This window comes from Zingiber officinale, chromosome 9A, assembly GCF_018446385.1.
Source record: "Zingiber officinale cultivar Zhangliang chromosome 9A, Zo_v1.1, whole genome shotgun sequence".
NCBI classification, from domain to species: Eukaryota; Viridiplantae; Streptophyta; class Magnoliopsida; order Zingiberales; family Zingiberaceae; genus Zingiber; species Zingiber officinale.
The window spans coordinates 94,538,679-94,559,808 of NC_056002.1; positions in this window are offsets into that span (position 1 = coordinate 94,538,679).

Genomic DNA, 21,130 nt, shown 5'->3' on the forward strand with positions numbered 1-21,130 from the left:
CCTTGCTTGCTAGATCAGTAGCTCGTTTCCATTCGGCTTCCAGTGACTTTTTGGCCTTCTCCAGAGCGGCCGTCGATTGTTGGTTGTCCCCGGCGGCTTTAAGTTTTCTCAGTTCGTCCTCCAGCTCGGCCAACCGATTGCTAATAGCAATCTGCTTTACCCAGTTCTATGATCAAAGGTGAATAGGTTAAAAACTTAATTCAACTACACGAATAAAGAAGAAGGGCATACCCCGGTGGCCTGTTGGAGGTTGCTGTCGCCGAGCTGCCCAAGAGTCATCTCTTTTATGCGACGCCGAGCGTCCTCCCAAGCTTTTGCAAGGTGGCCTGTCAAGGTGATCTGCTGCTCGGGGACCACGGGCCGATCAGCAGCAGCCATGTATCTCTCTGAGGGGAGGCGCAGAACGGTCTTAATCAAATTCGAGCCGCTCGGCTCGCTCTGAGAGGCATCGGCCTTACCGGTGGACGAGGAGGGGAGGTCGCCCAAACGCCTGATACGGCGCTGAGTTCTGGAAGGGCTGGATGGCGGCACCTCAGAGCTGGCCCTCGGAGAGCCATGAGGGGTCGGAGTACTCTCGAGGGAAATCGTCCCGGACAGCATCGTAGCATCCGTGCGCCGCTCGGGCGGTGGCTCATCAAGTGGAGTGGAGGCAGACGTAGATTCTGGTCGGCGGCGCTTCCGAGTGACTAGCGGAACATCGTCCGTCGAGCGGCCCTCCACCTCGGCTTAGGTAGGAGGTTCCAGATCGCCCGCTGCCTCCTCGGGAGAGGCCGGGGCGTCTGAGGCATCGGGGACAGTTGGTGTCCCCTCACCTTCTTCACCGGCCGGATCAGCTGGAGAAAGGCCCTGTTCAGCGGCCTCCTTGTTCGTCACCGCCTCGATCTGGGCGGCCTTCAATTTGAGCTTCTCGGTAGCTTTAGCGCGCCACATGACTTCAGCTGCAGAAGCAAAAAATAAATCAGTTAGAACAAAACAAACGGGAAGATAAGGGAACTTACTCATGTTGCAGGGCAGGTCGGCTGTGGTAGAGGACAAGCCGAATATGTGCATTACTCCCGGGAGGAGTAGCTTGTCAATATGATAGCGCTGGCCAACTAGCCATTCGGCTGCATGAAGGTAGGCTGCGTCGCCTCTAAATTTGTCGAGCTCCGGTTGCGCCGGCATCGCCGTCTGCCACTTGGTCCGAAAAGTTGGCCGCACGGGAAAACGTATATAGAAGAAATGCTCCTTCCAATGTTTGTTGGAGCTTGACATGTTATCGAAGAGTATGAAACCTATCCTAGATTGAAAAACAAAAGTACCCCACTCGGCTTGCTTGGGATAGTAAAAGTAGTGGAAGATTTTTGGATCTAAGGGGATGTCGTTCAGTTTGAACAAAACTATTACTCCGCTCAGCAGCCTAATAGAGTTGGGAACTACCTGGCCGAGCGGAATGCGGAAGTAATTGCAGACTTGCAGGAAAAATTCATGGGGTGGGAAGCGTAGTCCGGCCAGAAATTGGTCTCGGAAGAAAAGAACTGTGCCGATCGGCGGTTCATGAGGCCGATCGGCCGGTGTGGCTAATACTATTTGGTGGTCGGAAGGAATGTCGTAAGTCCTAGCGAGACGCAACGCGTCCTCCTCGTCAAAACGACTTTCCATGGTCGAGTACCATAGACCTGGAGCACCGCCGGTTGACTGCGAAGTACTAGTCATGATCGAAAGACAGGAATGCGGGACAAAAGGGGAAGGTTCAAGCAAGAAATGGAGGAAAACCGCCTGAAGGAAATGATTAACAGCAAGAAGAAAACGTTGGGAACGAGAAAGAGGGTCTTACGAGCAAGAAAGATGATCGACGGGGGCCTGGGGTTGCCGAAGAGTTGAGGGACGAGGTCGCCGGAGAAAAAAACGGGCAGAAGAGCGCCGGAGGAGGAGGAACCAATAAGGCGGCGGAAACGGAGGCGTGGGCTTTATATCGCCGCCCGGGAGCAACCTCCACCGTCCGATCCAGGTCGTTGCTAACAAGGTCATCATACAGCTGTTCATTTCAAACGGCGGCTGTCCCATCGGAAGTGACGCCACCGCCATACGCTGACAAACGCACGATCGCCACGTGTCAGCAGGATATTGGCCGCATTTAATGAGCTCCCCTTACCGTGCTCAGCGCACGTGATGGGTAATAGGGGAGAGCATCAGACATGGATGCCAAGAAAACACAAGGCATGGACAAGATACCGCCGGACGGATGAGCATCCTTACGCCTGGCCGATCGGCCCAATGCAGCAATCAAGGCTCAGTCAGATCGGCAGTCCAGTCAGTCGGACTTCGCCTCCTTCGACTAGACTCGAGGGGGAGGCAAGTGATCCGGTGGTAAGAGCCCGGGAACCCCTAACGAAGGGTCAATGCCACGTGGAGGTCAAAAGGCCAGGTGGTCCGTCGAAGAAGGGCGAGCCGACCGGACGCATGGAAAAAGGGCACGCCGATCGGCCTGCCCGTACACGTCTGATAGTGAAAGACGCCCTGACAGGGGTCGGGGTTCCGATGCTCAATGAAGTAGTAAATGGTCGAGCGGAAGGGCTAAGAGAGGGCAGGATATAATGGGTGCGCCGCCCGGCTGGCGCGGGAAATTAGGGCCATCCGGACGACACTATTCACGCCGGTCGGCCGGACGGACGTCCCAGCCGGGCGGTGGGTGAAGGATAGGAACATCTTCTGACAGCCGTCAAGTCCTATGGCTAGGCCATACTTTAAGTCTGACAACAAGGTGTTCTGTTGTCCCATCGAAGACATGACTAAACTGTAGCAGTATGGTGTCAGGTAAGCTCTCTGACAGGTACATACCGAGGTATGGGCTGCGGACACGTATACGCCTCGGTGGACGTGCACTAGTTCTTTCACCGCTCTATATAAAGAGCCTCTTCCTTTGCCGGAGGTACGCATTCTAGGCATTTCGGAGCCACCTTTTTTCTGTCCGCTTACCTGACTTGAGCGTCGGAGGGTCGCCGCCGGGAACCCCTTCCCGGCCCGACTTCTGTGCAGGATCGCCGGAGCTTTGGAGGCCTGCGTCATCGACTAGGAGAGCGCCACATGCCCAGCGTCCTTTGGTTCGACGATTCGGACAGGATCAGTCCCTTTATAAAGTCAGTATAAAAGAGATGACCTCTAATGGTCCTACTCAATACACTCTAAGTGTACTAGTGTAATTATATAGTTAAAATAAACTAATACCTAATTACACTACGACCTTCCAATGGTTTATTCCTTTCCATCTTAGTCGTGAGCAACTGTTTATAATTTATAAGGTACTGATAACATGATCCTCTGTGTGTGACACCACACACCATGTTATCTACAATATAAATTAATTGAACAACTACATTTATCATAAATGTAGGCATTTGACCTATGTGATTCTTATTTCTAGATAAATGTTTATACCAAAAGCTAGGCTTTTAGTATACATCCTAACATATGCCTCTTGTTGTTGCTGCATCTGTTGTATTACATCCTTCAAATCTTGAAATATTGATTGACTAGGGGCATGAACTTCTTTAGTGCTCTCTTGAAATGCCCCCCAAGGAGCTGGTTCGGTCTGCTGGACTGAATGTGACCATGTGGGCATAGGATCATCCTGAAATCCTTGTGGCATCTTATATGCTGAAAAAGATTGATTCAATTGTTGTTGCTCTTCCCCATACATGAAATTTTTATGGTCCATCCAGTCTGAATTATAACACTGAGGATGCTCAATAGCCTGTTACTGTGTATTCCCATACTGCTCAAGAATTTGTTGAGGTTGATAGCCTTGGGATTGGAAGTATCCATGTTGCTCTGGAATCTAGGGTTGTAAGTACTGAGTCGAATAATTACCCCAGTCATGACCATAGGTACTAGGAGCTGGAGTATATGCTTGTTGATATTGATGTTGGAAATACTGGGGTTCCATAGGAAATCTAGCAGTCTTTTGAATGAGATGGCATATAGCAACTGGATGAGAAGGACTGCCACAATTAGTACATATGTGTCTCACTTGCCCAGTATCCAAATTGTGATATTTATTGAAGCTTCCAAATTGTTGAAAATAAAGATCCATGTTGAACTGAAAAAAAATTGTCCTGGTCTTACACTAAAACACTAATAGACAAGATTAGAAGACACAGGAGTATATGATATCGAACACATGAATCTATGAACATTAAAGCATTTGACAATTTTTTTTAACAAAACTTTGTAGAAAAATAAGAAAGCAATCCTAAAATTATCAAACATCACTACAAGATTCCCCCGCAACGACGCCAAAATTTGATGTGAGCTCAAGTGTCGTACTACGGGAGCTTATCAAATTACAATTAAAGTTACCAAACCCCTCTACACTAAAGTAGTATAGAAATGACTCGGGTTGTCTCCCAAAGAACGTAACAATAGGATGATAACTTCAGGATTGGTTATGGCTTTTGAATTTTTTATATGAGACTGGGGGTTTGAGTTTTGAATTTTGAACTATGATATGAAATAACAAAACAAGTATGAAATTTAACCTAAGGAACAAAAGAGCAATACAAGTATGAAATCTAACCCTAATTAATGAAAGACATCCTATCTATCCATTAATAGTGATCTCCTAGTGCATTGTCACTCTACGCTACGATTTCACCATTAACGGAATTAAACTAAGGAATGAAATAGCAAAACATTAAATGAACCTAACCTAGTAAATGAAAGATGATGTAAATAAGAAAACCTAGTCTAACTTAAACTATGATTGCAAGGAAATTAAAGACAACATAAAGTAAGCATTGAATGAAATTTAGAGCATTAATGAAACCTAATCTACCCTAGCCTAATGGCATGAAAATGAAAGACACAATTCTAACTAACATTCAAATAAGCTAAAACAAGACAAGAATAAACATTGCAAGAAGTTTAACAAACTTAAATGCAACAATTGAAATAACAAAAGGTGTTGGGATATTTAATCGAACATGTTGTGTGCGAAAATCAAACTAGTCAAAGTGTATGCAATCTAAGCATAGGGAGTTCAAATCAATACAAGCATTTCACATTCAACAATAACAATCCACAGAAATAAACCAATGCATAACAAAATCAACACAACCAACACATGAAGATCAAACTAATGTTGGAAGGAAGCTGCTGCTCGGAATGTGAAAGAAGAAGCTGCTGCTCGGAAGAAGATCTGCTACTGTCCAGATTTGAACCAGATGAAGAACTGCTGTGAAAAGGGCAGGGATGGTCGGAAGAATCAATGGTGCCGAAATGAAGGAGGTGAGGTGTTGTGAGGTTGGATGAACTGCCACTCCTTCTTGCTCTGCCGCCTGAACCCCAGTTGGTAGAAGCTTCGGAAGGAAGTCGGAAGATGGAGGTCACACCGGAGAAACCCTCTCTAGTGAGGTGAAGACTGCTGTCGTCGCCGCTTGGATCTGAGCAGGAGAATGTCGAATGGAATTGAGAAGAAGAATAAGAGGAGATAGGGATGGCCGCGGGATGATGGAGGAGAGACAAGCTCCGGCCGGCAACAGTGAATGAGGAGAAGTGGTCGTCGGTCGTCGGTGCCCTAGCTCTGTTGCTAGGAGAAGCGAACGGGAGAAAAAACGAACAGAGATCTCCTCCTCGGTATTGTGCCGTGTGAAAATAAAGCAAAGGGTTTTTTTTAATCTCTTTTAACCTGGGTCGTCCGATTTGATGAAGATGGATCCATTTGATCTAGCTCATGAATAGATGAGTGATCCGGATCTAGTTGTCTTCTTGCATGGATCCAATGTCCATGTAGCTTCAAATCTAGATGAAGGGTTGGATGGCTTAGATCTGAATGAAGAAGGAAGATCTCTCTTGATCTGGATCAACGTCTCATATTAATTCTGCTTGATCTCCCTTATTTGACCTCCAAATCAAGTCCAATTTGATCCGATTCGACCCTAATTGATGGCTCTTTTGATTTCCTACAAAACCATATTAAAAATATGAGAATTAATTCCACAATTATAGGAAATTTATAATAAAGTCTAAAATAGATTCCTACTCGCAATTCATGATATAAACACAATAATAAATATGTAAGAAGGTGAAAATATTAAGTATAAGAGCCAAAAATAATGCATAAAGATTATAGTTATCACATATCCACCCATACCCACTTTCTTACCCACCTTAAGGTGGTCGACCAAGCCTAGCTTGGAGCTCAAGCCAGGGTCGGGCAAACCAAGGTGAGATGGTGGTCGGCCCTAGCATGAGCCCAAGGTTGGTGTGGCCGACCAAAATAAATTTAAAAGGATTTTATTTTTTTAAATCTTTTTTATGTGGAAGCCATGATTTTAAAAGAGAGTTTAAAATTTAAATCTTTCCTTCTATAGTTTTCTATAAAAGATTAAGAGAAAGGTTTGATATCTTTCCTTATTTGTAATTAAAAGGAAGATTTTAATTTTTGATAAAACTTTTCTTTTTAACCATCCTCATGATTTTAAAAGAGAGTTTTAAAATTTTAAATCTTTCCTTTTATAGTTTCTCCAAAAGATTAAGAAAAGATTTGATATCTTTCCTTATTTGTAGATTGAAAGGAAGATTTTAATTTTAGAGAAAACTTTCCTTTTTGTAAATCATCCATATGTTTTAATAGAGAGATTTTAATTTATAAAAGTTTCCTTTTATGACCAACCATGAAGGGAATTTTTAAAAGAGAAATTTTTATTTAAAAATTTTTGGAAATAAATTAGGAAGTTTTAATTGTGTGTTTAAAACTTTCCTTCCTTGGAGGATTAGATACGGCCGACCACATTAATAGAGAAAAGGATTTTTAATTAGTTAAATTTTCCTTTTTAATGACAAGGAAAATAATGAATTTTTTATTAAAACTTTCCTTATTTGCCAAGACTAAGGAATATAAAAGAGAGGGTAGAGGTGTCTCACCTCATAACAAGATCATACATCTAGTATTCCTCTCTTCTCATCCTTATGGTGGTCGGCCGTATCTTCTTCCTCTCCTCCTTTTCTTCTTCTTTGGTGGCCGGTGGCATCAACTCTTGGGGAGTCCTTGGTGGCCGGATTTTTCTTGGAGAAGAAGTAGAGAAAGGAGGTTTTGTTTCTTTGCATCCCTTGGAGCTTTGTTGGTGGCCAAAGTTCTTCATCTCAAGAAGTTTCTTGGTGGTCGAAACTTGCAAGGAGAAGAAGGAGGCTTAGGTGGATTCTCATCTCGGTAGATCGTCGCCCACACGATGTCCAAGATAAGAAGAGGAATACGGCAGAAGATCGTGAGATCTATAAGCTATAAAAGGTATAACTAGTTATTAGTTTCCACATCATAACTAGTTCATCCTTTTATTTAGATTTTGAAATACCAAACACAAGAGGCTAATGAATCTAGGTAATCGAATTTATGTTTTCAATTTTGTGTTTCTTTTATTTTTCAAATTTGTGATTCGATTGTTCTTTTTGGTTAAACCTAGGGTTACTATAAGGAAATTAAATATTAAATTTCGTTGAAAGGCTTTGTCTAGGAAGTGGTGGATGCTCCCACACCCAAGAAGGCCTAGTGTCTTGCCATTTTTAACTTGGAAGCCGATCTCTAAAATTAATATTTAATTGAATTTGTAATATGAGTGGATTTGGATCAATAATGTTAAGTATCGTTTGCGATCCAAGTCTAAACCACTAAGAACAGATAAGTTGAATTTGGAATCAATAATGTTAAGTTTCATTTGCGATTCCAAATTTAATTTCTAAAGAACACAATAGGCTATTAGGAATGGTTCCAGACTTGTACAAAATTTTTATACAAGGAAACTGGTACGATATTCCGAGTAGCAACCAACAATTGGTATCAGAGCTAGGGTTTGCCTCTGTGTGTTTAGTTTTCAGTTTAATTATGTACATGTCATACATAACTTAGGCAGGATAATAATAGGATGTGCTAACTCTGTGGTTGTAGGCTCCAACTATTATGGCTTACAGAGATTGTGTATGATTGGACCCTTGGACATGTCAAGGGCATTTATATGTGTGCATGATTGTATGTATTAAATACAGCAGAAGCTGTATTAGTTTTAGGATTTTATATTTTTGTTTCGATCTAGATTACATGTACATTCCTTTGTAGAATATAGGATCAATATATGTAAAATTCTATTTTTGTCGCGGATCGTATCCTTGCGAGGCGTGGTACTATTTGTGGACCAGAGGTGCAGCGGAAAAAGAAGCAAGATAGATGTGGTGACTAGACCCGATTGCGGTGGCTAAAGGTGGCAACAGCTAGGGTTGGCAGCACACAGAGGACAGTGATGGAAAAAGGTCATAATAGTTGGAAAATTATTTTTCCATATTTATTGCTTTATTTGCTGTGATGTGTGTTATATGTGCTTGCATGGTTAAAATTCCTCACCTTAAATAACTAAGTGGGAGAGGGATTAGTAAATAAATTTCATGGTCTCCATTACTGGTTTGTAAGTGATGCAACAAACTTGCGTGTTGGCTCTGAGTGTCTCCCTCCACAACGGATGAGTTTGTTTGCGGATCACTAGGTCAAACTTCCTTTATGGATGGTTATAGAAAATTATTTAGGAGCATGTGATCTTCTCTAACTGAAGGGGCACAATCCTATTTAATGGACTAAGTATCAAGTAATGGTATACACTTAGACACATTTAATAGTATCCACCCCAACAGAGTCACTGTTATTATTTGTGTGACCAAAGGGATACCAACTATTAATTTTATTTGTCATAAAGTTAGGATAACAAGATAATAAAATTAATGGATAAAACCTCCTCTTACAAATGTTGAATTTGTATACGTCCACACTAACATGGTATGCAAAATTCACGGTGTTTTGAGGTGTTGGTAAATTTAAATAGTATTGTTTGAGGAATCAATATTATTCTAAATTTAGAGTCTTTACCAAAAGTTTATTTTGTGATTCTTAGGATGACTTTCAACCCACTGGCTATTATACTGAAAGAGAATAAACTTATTGATCCCAACTATATAGATTGGAAAAGAAACCTGAACATTGTCCTAATTGCTGAAGGCTATAAGTTTGTACTGTTAGAGACCTGCCCTAATGCACCTAATAGCGATTCTAGTGAAGAGGAGATTGAGTATCATAAGAAATGGGTAAAAGCAGATGAGATGGTGCGGTGTTACATTTTGCCTTTAATGTCAAATGTGCTGCAACATCAGCATCATAACTTACCAACTGCTTATGATATGATGAACAATCTCAAAGAACTCTTTGGACACCAGAATTGGGCTGCTAGGCAAGAGGCAATGAGAAAATTAATGACAGCCACCATGTCAGAGGGGACACCCGTAAGGGATCATATCCTAAAGATGATGACTTATTTGAACGAAATACAGATCCTTGGAGCTGAAATCGATGGGGAAACCCAAATCGATATTATTCTCCAAACACTACCCAGAAGTTTTGAGCAATTCCGCCTAAACTATAATATGAACAAAATGGCTTATACGTTGGCAGAACTTTTGACGGAACTTCAGACAGCAGAAGGTATATTTCGTCATAGTTCTCAAATTCACTTTGCTAAAAATGTTTCTACTTCTAAGTCGAAAGGCAAGACAAAGAAGAAACAGGCTGGCTCAGCAAAGAAGGTGAAAAGATCTCTAGGTACTGGCCTAAAGTTGGAGTGAAGAAGCTAAAGGGTAAGTGCTTCATCTGTAAGCAGTCAGGACATTGGAAGGCGAGCTGTCCTCGTAGGAATCAAAACAATAGATGTATATCTTATTCTCTTGTAGTTGAAACATGTTTAGCGGTGTTATCTACCAGTACCTGGTGTGTAAATACAAGAGCCACTGATCATGTCTGTAATACATTGCAGGAGTTTCAAGAAACCCGACAACTATATGAGGGAGAGATAACAGTCTATATAGGCAATGCTACGAAAGTGACGGCTGTTGCAGTGGGAGACGTCTACTTATCATTTGATAGGAATAGAAGTTTAGTTTTGAGAAATTGTCTTTATGTACCAACTTTTAGAAAAAATTTAATTTCAGTTTCTAAATTATTTTTGGATGGATATTCTGTTTCTTTTGATGACAAAGTAGTTATCAAGAAGAATAGGGTTATTATCTGTTCTGGTACATTAGTAGGCAATTTGTATACTTTAAATCCAATTTCTCCCACAAAGCAACAAATGGAAATTAATGACACATTTTCTAATTCTAATAAGGGAAAGGAACCTTCGGAAACGAACCAAACATATCTTTGGCATCTAAGACTTGGTCATATTAACTTGAGTAGGATTCAAAGGCTTATAGCCGATGGACTCTTGGGTTCATTAGTGTTGGAAAACTTTCCAACTTGTGAATCTTGCTTGGAAGGTAAAATAACCAAGAGACCTTATAAGGCCAAGGGGTATAGAGCCAAAGATATGTTAGAACTGGTTCATTCTAATTTGTGTGGTCCTATGTCTATCCAAGCAAGAGGTGATTTCGAATATTTTGTATATTTTATAGATGACTATTCGAGATATGGGTACATTTACTTGATGCGCCGTAAGTCTAAATACTTTGATAAGTTCAAAGAGTACAATGCTGATGTGGAGAAACGTCATGGTAAAAGTATCAAGACACTACGGTCTGATCGTGGTGGCGAATACCTCTTTGGAGAGTTTAGGAATTACTTATCAGAGGCTAGGATTCAATCCCAATTGTCTACACCTGGTACACCCCAACAGCATGGTGTGGCAGAACGAAGCAATAAGACTCTTATGGAAATGGTTAGATCGATGATGAGTTATTCAGAATTACCACATTCGTTTTGGGGATATGCTCTGGAAACAGTAGTGTACATTCTGAATATGGTACCTTCTAAATCAGTACCCTCTACTCCTATAGAATTGTGGAATGGGCATAAGCCTAGTCTGAGTCATATTCGGATATGGGGTAGTCCAACACATGTGCTAAAGGGAGATACTAATAAGTTGGAATCACATACAGAAGTTTGTCTGTTTGTAGGATATCCTAAGGGAACGAAAGGTGGTTTGTTTTATAATTCTAAAAATCAGAAGATCATTGTTAGCACCAATGCTTGATTTTTAGAGGAAGATTATGTAATGAACCATAAGCCCATGAGTGAAATTGTTCTAGAAGAAATGAGAAAGGACACGCCTACTTTCGTACCAACAGTGCAAGATGAAATATCACAATAAACTGTAATACATATCACAAATGATACACAACAACAGACAGTGTCTCGTCGTAGTGGGAGGATTGTTAGGCAACCTGAAAGATTCATGTTTTTTTTTTTGGAAAGTCGTCGGCCTTGGTCCCAGGTAAGCATGAACCTGATCCCTGAACATATGACGAAGCACTCCAAGATATAGGTACAGAATCTTGGCAAAGAGCAATGAATTCAGAAATAAAATATATGTATTCTAACAAAGTCTGAGAGCTAGTAGAACCATCAAATAGTGTAAACTCTATTGGATGTAAGTGGATCTACAAAAGGAAAAGAGGGATAGATGGGAAGGTGGAAACCTTCAAAGCAAGGCTTGTTGCGAAGGGGTAGACTCAGAAAGAGGGAATCGATTATGAGGAAACCTTTTCACCAGTAATTATGCTTAAGTCTATCCGGATACTATTATCTATTGCTGCTCATATGAATTATGAGGTGTGACAAATGGATGTCAAGACAGTTTTTCTTAACGGAAGTCTTGAAGAAAACATCCATATGAAGCAACCAGAGGGGTTTATTGCAAAGGGCAAAGAGCATCTAGTATGTAAGCTCAATCAGTCTATTTATGGACTGAAGCAAGTTTCAAGGTCTTGGAACATCCGGTTTAATGAAGTAATCCAATCGTATGGATTTATTCAGTGTCCAGATGAGTCTTGTGTATGTGATGGAAACGTGGTGGTATTTCTTGTACTATACGTAGATGACATTTTTGATGGTTGGAAATAATATCAAAGTGTTGTCGGAAGTAAGGGTATGGTTGTGCAAGCAATTCGATATGAAGGATTTAGGTAAATGCACACATATTCTCGGGATCAAAGTAATAAGTGATCATAAGAAAAGAATGTTGTGCTTATCTCAAGCTTCATATATCGATACAATCCTAACTTGTTTTAGCATGCAAGACTCCAAGAAAGGTTTTCTACCCTTTAGGCATGGAGTAGCTTTATCTAAAGAGATGTCTCCGAACACATCAAAGGAGATAGAGGACATGAAGACAGTTCCTTATGCCGGTTGTCGAAAGCCTAATGTACGCGATGTTGTGTGCGAGACCGAATATCTATTTTACCGTGGGCATGGTTAGCATATATAAAAGTAATCCAGGACAGGGGCATTGGACTGCTGTAAAGCATATATTAAAGTACCTGAGAAGGACTAGAGATTATATGCTAGTTTACAAGGCAGATGATTTGCTCCCTATGGGATACACGAATTCGGACTTTCAATCAGATAGGGACAATAGTAAGTTAACCTCGGGGTTTTGTGTTTACTTTAGGAGGTGAAGCCATAACAATGGAGAAGTGTTAAGCATAGATGCTTTTCGGACTCCACCATGGAAGCTGAGTATGTGGCAACCTCTGAGGCAACCATAGAAGCTGAATGACTCAGTAACTTCATGATGGACTTAGATGTGATTCTTGGTTTGTCCAAAAATAAGTGGTGCAGTAGCAAACTCGAAAGAACCACGAGCCTATAAGGCAAGTAAACACATAGAGCGCAAGTACCACCCAATACGGGGCATCGTATAACGAGGAGAAGTTGTTGTCACCTAGATTACATCAGATGATAACCAGAAGATCCTTTCACTAAGGCCCTTAAGGCAAGAGCTTTTGATGGGCATGATGAAGGAATGAGAATCAGATGCATGACAGCGTTTATGACAGCATAGTCTTTTAGTATAAGTGGGAGATTGTTAGAGTATATACTAAAAGCCTAGCTTTTTATAAACATTTATTTTGAAATAAAGAATCACATTGGTCAAATGTCTATATTTGTATGCTAAGTGTAGTTGTTCAATTAATTTATATTGTAGATAACATGGTGTGTGGTGACACACACAGAAGATCATGTTATCAATTCCTTATAAATTATAAACAGTGGCTCACGACTAAGATGGAAAGAAACAAACCATTGGAATAGTCGTAGTGTAATTTGATATTAGTTTATCTTAACTATAAAATTACACTAGTACACTCTGAGTGTATTGAGCAGGACTATTTAAGGTAAGTTCTTTTTATACTGACTGAATAAAAGAACAAGACCTTTGTTATTATGGAAGTGTGTGCTCTTAATCCTGATATAATAACAAGCACATATATCTAGTATTTATTTCTTTGACTTATCAATGGGTGAGATTTAGTTCGATAAATCAAGAGGTCCGATAAGTTGGAAAATGATATTATTTATAGTATGTGTTGTTGATTATAGAAGGAAATTGTGTCCTAGTAATCTAGGTTGATAATGTCCCCAAGAGGAGTTCATAAGGATTGTCATGTAAACCCTACAGGTGGACTTAGTCTGACATGATAATAAGGTTGAGTGGTACTACTCTTGGAGCTATATATTAATTAAGTGAGTTGTTAGTAACTCATTTAATTAGTTCGATATCTTAAACACAAGGAGATTAACACACTCATTATAAGAAGGAGCTCATATAGTAATATGGGATTGGTGCGGTAGTTCAATAATAACTCTTTAGTGGAATTATATATTATTGATGAACTCGAGTTGGGTGTTTGGGGCGAACATGGGAAGCCCAAGTTCATCGGGAGACCAAAACCAATTCCTCCTCTCGGTCCCTATCATAGTCTCTTATTTATAAAGTTTCATACCCACTCATACCCACCTTCTTACCCACTTTAAGATGTCCGGCCAAGCCTAGCTTGGAGCCCAAGCTAGGGCCGGCCAAACCAAGGTGAGATGGTGGCCGACCCTAGCTTGAACCCAAGCTTGGTGTGGTCGGCCAAAATAAATTAAAAGAATTTTATTTTTTAAAATCTTTCTTATGTGGAAGCCATGGTTTTAAAAGAGAGTTTAAAATTTAAATCTTTCCTTTTATAGTTTTCTATAAAATATTAAGAGAAAGGTTTGATATCTTTCCTTATTTGTAATTAAAAAGAATATTTTAATTTTTGATAAAACTTTCATTTTTAACCATCCACATGATTTTAAAAAAGAGTTTTAAATTTTTAAATCTTTCCTTTTATAGTTTCTACAAAAGATTAAGAAAAGATTTGATATATTTCCTTATTTGTAAATTGAAAGGAAGATTTTAATTTTAGAGAAAACTTTCTATTTTGTAAATCATCCACATGTTTTAATAGAGATATTTTAATTTATAAAAGCTTCCTTTTATGACCAACCATGAAGGGAATTTTTAAAAGAGAAATTTTTATTTAAAAATATTCGGAAACAAATTAGGAAGTTTTAATTTTGTGCTCAAAACTTTCCTTCCTTGGAAGATTATATATGGCTGGCCACATTAATAGAGAAAAGGATTTTTAATTAGTTAAATTTTCCTTTTCAATGGCAAGGAAAATAGTGAAGTTTTTATTAAAACTTTCCTTATTTACCAAGACGAAGGAATATAAAAGAGAGGGTACAGATGCCTCACCTCATAACAAGAACATACATCTAGTATTCCTCTCTTCTCTTCCTTGTGGTGGTCGACCCTTATCTTCTTCCTCTCCTCCTTTTCTTCTTCTTTGGTGGCTGGCGGCATCACCTCTTGGGGAGTCCTTGGTGGCCGGATTTTGCTTGGAGAAGAAGTAGAGAAAGGAGGCTTTGTTTCTTTGCATCCCTTGGAGTTTGGTTAGTGGCCAAAGTTCTTCATCTCAAGAAGTTTCTTGGTGGCCGAAACTTGCAAAGAGAACAAGGAGGCTTAGGTGGATTCTCGTCTCGGTAGATCGTCGCCCACATGATGTCCGAGATAAGAAGAGGAATACGACAAAAGATCGTGAGGTCTATAAGCTATAAAAGGTATAACTAGTTATTAGTTTCCGCATCATAACTAGTTCATCCTTTTATTTAGATTTTGAAATACCAAACACAAGAGGCTAATGAATTTAGATAATCGAATTTATGTTTTCGATTTTGTGTTTCTTTTATTTTTCGAATTTGTGATTCGATTGTTCTTTTTGGTTAAACCTAGGATTACTATAAGGAAATTAAATATTAAATTTCATTGAAAGGCTTTGTCTAGGAAGTGATGGATGCTCCCATACCCAAGAAGGTCTAGTGTCTCGCCATGATTAACCTGGAAGTTGATCTCTGAAATTAATATTTAATTGAATTTGTAACATGAGTGGATTTGGATCAATAATGTTAAGCATCATTTGTGATCCAAGTCTAAACTACTAAGAACAAATAAGTTGAATTTGGAATCAATAATGTTAAGTTCCGTTTGCGATTCCAAATTTAATTTCTAAAGAACACAATAGGTTGTTAGGAATGGTTCAGGACTTGTACAAAATTTTTGTACAGGGAAACCGGTACAATATTCCGAGTAGCAACCAACATTAAGTTCCCGCACACTTGGACACAATGCACCAAAAGACAACAGGACTTAACTCTGACTTGGTTAATCACATCAAAACTACCATGGGGTACTTATAATCTCTCCCTTTTTTATATGAGCAACCCAAGTTAAATTAGGATAACAAAAAAATAAATAACAGTAAGATAACAAGTATAAATTTTGCAATTAAAAAAATTTACAAAAAAAATGTACCATCCATCTAGACTTAACCTCTAATTCTCTAGAATCTAAGGGATAAAAAAAAAGCAACGACTAGCATCCAGAAAGTCATGAAGTTTTTAAATTTCGAAAAATCTAGATTTTTACAATTTATAAATAATTTTTTGAAAATATAATGTGAAAAATATTTTTTAATCATGAGAAAATTTTGAAATTTTTTTATTACAATAAAACAGATATAGTCAAAGCAGAGATAAAATTTTCAACTAAAACTTGATATTAATCTAAGCAGTAATAAATTTTTTCTATATAAAAGCATATTTTCACAAAAAAATTCTTAAAAATAATTTTTAAGTTTGAAAAATCTTTAAAAATGTGTGTATTATAGTAAGTAGCTTTGTAAAAAAATAATTTTTTTTAAAATAAAGAATTTTTAATATTAAAAGGTAGTATTTGGATAAATAATTCATAGAAAATTCACCAATGGTAAAACAATTTTAGAAAAATTTTCTAAGTTAGAGAGAATAATAAGGTTTCATAAAAAAAATAAAGCTCACAAAGATAATCCTGAGAAGTATTTTTAAAATGAGAAAAATGATTTTTGTTAGAAAATTCATAAAAAATAATATAATTATTATAAAATTTTGAAAATTTTCCTACAAATAAGTGATGAAATTCTTTTTCTCAGGAAAATTGAAAAAGACATTAATTTCCAACAAAAATTATATGAAACAATTTATTTAGATAATTCTAAGTAAACAAAAAATTAAATCAATTTATAAGTATGACATGCATAAAATTTTATTTAAGCATGATTTTGGAACTCAATATAGGTTCCTACCAACTGAATTAATTAAGAATTTTTAGGAATATATTTTCTTGATAATTTTCTAATTTAGCTCTGATGGTATCTAAAATGTCAATTTAGTCCATTATAATTTCGAACTTATTGAACATATGAGCATACAAAATTCTTTAAATTTCTTATTTCTACTTCCAATTTTTCATTTTCTATTTTTATCTTGTTAAAATCTTCTAATCAATAAGATGTTGCAAAGGTTAATTTTAACTTCTCATTTTCTTTTAATAATTTTTTATTTTCATTTTCTAATTGATAGAATTTTTTGATAAAATTTTAATAAATTTAAATAACTGATTAGGAGATAGCGACTGTATCTGACTTACCTTATCAATCTTTGATGCTCTCCCTGTAGAGCAGCTTTCTTCTAATGTTGTTCCCTCTTCATCGATACTCTCAATGCTCATCTTCGATGAACTTGCTCTGTCATCTTCTTCGTGACTTGCCATCAATGCAAGTCCGGCATAGGCTACGACGTCCGAATCTAATGATGATGTTTCGCCCCATGTTGCTTTTAAATTCTTGTGCTTCTTCTGGGTAGCCCTTTTGTCTTTTTCTTTATCTTTTTCCTTGTTCTTCAGTTTTGGGTAATTGTCATTAACGTGTCCTTCTTCATTAGAGTGGTAGCATCTTACCTTTATTTTCCTTCTTTTACCCTGCACTTGATTAAACTTATTAGTTTTAATAAACTTTTTAAACTTTCTTACCATAAAAGTCATTTCATCATCATCAAGAGATGTTTCGGATTTTGATTCGTCTATTTTTGCCCTTAAGGCAATGTTGTGCTTGTGCTCCTTCTTCAGATCTGTACATCTAATTTTATGCACTTTATGTGTAGAAAATAATCCCTTTAATGTGTTGGTCCATTGCAGCCAGCTAGAAGGGGTGAATAGCGTGAAATCAAAAATAAATACCTTTCTCAAACTTTACAGCTTAATTAACATAAACACTTGTACAAAAAATAGTAAGCAAATTAAAAGAAGAGAGACACAGAGGTTTTACTTGGTTTGCAATTAGAAGATTGCTAATCCAAGACGTTGAAAGTCTACTAAAGTCTATTTCAAGCGGAAAAGCCTCTTACAACAGTCAAAGCACACAATTACAAAGCTAAACTCAAATAGTATTATTTTCAAGTGGTCTATATAGTTTCTGGGATCAGAGTTGTAATTATAGCCCTGATCAGGGAGCCTAGAAGGATTCTAGGCGCCTGGATGTGGATAAAATTTTATCTAGGTCACAACAGATTGTGACACGTTGAGTTTCAATAAATATTTTGGTTCGAGCGCCCAGAAGGGTTCTGAGCGCCCGGACGGTGTCAATACGACCTCGCTGAGTGAGGCGCCCCGAGGGGCCCAAGTGATCTGGGCCGATAGACCGAAGTCAACTTTCCTGTTGACTTTTCAGTCTAGCTCTCGCTCTGGCTCTACTTGCTTGGGTGATTTCCTGTTGATCACCCGAACTCATTTTCCAGCCTTCTCGAGCAACCTTCCGCTCCAGCTTCTCGTCCCTCAAAATTGTCGCGCACTTCCTTCTTGTCCGCCAGCGTACTATTCTGCAGCACCTCGTACCTCGGACTCACTGAGTCTATCGACTCTCTCCCGTGTCGTCCTTCTCGCTAGCTACGTCTTTCGCTTGACTTCCTATACTCCTAAATTCTTACACACATAGACACTGGGCATCAAAATATAACAGGATCTAACTTGACTTGGTTGATCACATCAAAACTACCATAAGGCACTTACAATCTCCTCCTTTTTTATGTGAGCAACCCTAAGTTAAGTTAGGGTAAACTAAATTCAAAAATATTGTTAGGGTTTAATTATTTCATCTCTTGTATGCCCGCATTCTATCTTGTATATTTTCCTGTGTCTTTTGATGGTATTTGCTTGAGTATTTTAGGTAAGATCAGGATTTTTTTTATGTGATATTAGCAGTTTTAGAGTTTCAGTGTGTTCAGGATTTCAGATTTGTCAAGCAAAATGGATAACAAGACTGAAAAGACTCTCAAAGAGCTATGGGCACCAGATTTTTCAGATGATTCCTTTTGCATCAGATATTCTGATTTAGAGGCAGACTTCGAGTTATGGACTATAGTACATCTTTTACTAAAGTTTCATGGACTTTCTGGTGAGGATCCCAACAGACATCTGCAAGAACTAGATATGGTGTGCTCTTCATGGAACCCACATGGCGTATCAGAAAATGATGTTAGACTTAGAGTATTTCCATTTTCATTAGCAGATTCAGTAAAAGATTGGTTGTATTGTCTCCCACCCAACTCTATCACCAGTTGGATCGAGATGAAGAAATTATTTCTAGCGAGGTTCTTTCCTACTTCTAGGATTGCAGCTATTCGGAGGAGTATTTGTAGAATCCAACAATTCACAGGAGAATCGTTTCAAGATTATTGGGATAGATTTAAAAAGACTTGTTGCTAGTTGCCCCCAGCACTAGATAAGCGATCAACTACTGATTATGTACTTCAATGAGAGATTGTTTCCCATGGACAAGAGTATGGTTGATGCAGCTAGTGGAGGGGCTCTAGTTAACAAGACATCTACTCAGGCCAGAGAACTTATTAAGATTATGGCTGTAAATTATCAGCAGTATGGGGCTAGACCGATGATTACTAAAGATGTTCATTCCTTTGTCAGTGTATTTCCAACCATAACCCAGTATCATCAGCCTGATCCTTAGTCTTATCAGATCCATCAACAGGACAGCTATAATTTTGTTACAGGATTCGGGTATAGGAACATATAACAAGGGAATTCTAATTGGTCCCAACATTATCAGTCATATCTTCAGCATCAGCCTGAGCAGCATTTTTGGGAGCAATCATAACAACTTGTACAACATCAAGAAACACAATTTCAGCCAAGGACATATTCATCGACACCGTTACAATTGCTATCAAATCAACCTACTGCATCAATTCCCGAGAAGATGGATTGTAGAGTTTGTGATATTCCTAATCTTGTTTCAACTACTCTACTTGACTCTTCTAGTTTTTTATATTGTGATGTTGTTGTTGATCCTGATAATATTTTTATTGATGATATTACTGTTCCAGATATTCTTGATGTTGCAGGTATTATTGATGATGATGGAAGTGTAGGGGAGACCCAAGAATCACTTCCAATGACTATTCTACCACCATTTGAGCCAGTGGAGCCTGCTATTTTACTTAGTGACGATGGAAGTGTAGGGAAAACTCAAGAATCACTTCCGTTGATTGTACCTGATTTAGAGCCAGATCTTTTACCTGACCAAGATGATGCCAAGTTTACTATTTTAGACCCTCCAGGTACCCATCAGGATGGTAAGGTCAATATTTATTTTGAATCTTTAGAAAATTCCATGGAGGTAACTCATTTTAATTATAATGAATGTGACACATCTTTTGATTCATGCTCTGTTGCTATGGATATTATTTCTGATACATCTTACTCAGCATGTGTGCAGGATTTACTTCCTCTTTTTAGTGCACAAGATTTCTTCAGACATTTTATTTGCAGTCAATCACGTAAGGATGCATTCTATCAATTGAAGAAAGCCCTAACCTTGTATGCAATAATGAAGCTTCTGGAGTGGACACTCCAACTGAACCATCTTCGATCGTCGGAGAAAATTTTTGAGGAGTCGAAGGTGGAGGGAGCGATCCTCACTTCATCTACATTCTTCCCACTTCTAGAATGGCTTCTAGAATTGAATCGACTTCGACCGCCAGAAAATCAGGGGAGTCTGTTCCATCTTACTTTCTCTTTATCTTTCTATTTGTATATATTTCTTTACTTTATTTGCTTGGTTTGCTTTTACTTGGTAGCTCATTTTTAGTTTGTCTAGTTAAGTTTTCGTAATAAAATTCTTATGCATTCTTTTTATCATTTTAGAAATTGTGAAAGTTAGTTAAATTTGATTGTCGAATTTGATGATTTATTGTCATGATTGGATTCTTGTATTACATGTGATTACAACTTAATGATGGATTTCATGTTGGTAGATTGAGATGATAATTTTTTATATACCTAGTGAGGATATTTTTGAGCCTATTATTCCTATTGATGTGTGATGCACTTGTGGTTAATGCTACTCTAGAACTTGCTTAATTCTTTCGAGACCACATTATCATATGTTTGCATGATTTTTATGAAGGCTATCTCACTTTATTTTATTCATTCTTTTTGTTATCACACTTTTCTTGAATAATCCCCCTATTTTTGGACATTTCATTCTTTTCTCTCTTCCAATCATTTTCACTTTACTCTTCTTGGGATATGGATATTTTTGGATGTTACATGATGAATATTTTGCTCGAGATGGACAAAAATTTAAGAGTGGGGGGAGAGAAATAGCTTAGTGGAATTTAGGAGAAGCATAGGTGAACCATGCTTGATCACATAGGTAAACCATGCTATTTATCTTTTTATTTGAGCTATTAATGATTTTGTATAGTGATGCACAACATGTTGAAAGAAAAAAAAATGGAAAAAAAAAGAAAAAGAAAAAATCAGAAACGAAAAAAAATAAAAAAAAAAAGAATCAGAAACGAAAAAAAACAAATAAAAAAACAGTAAAGAAAAAAACATTAAAAAAAAAGAGAAAAATACTTTTA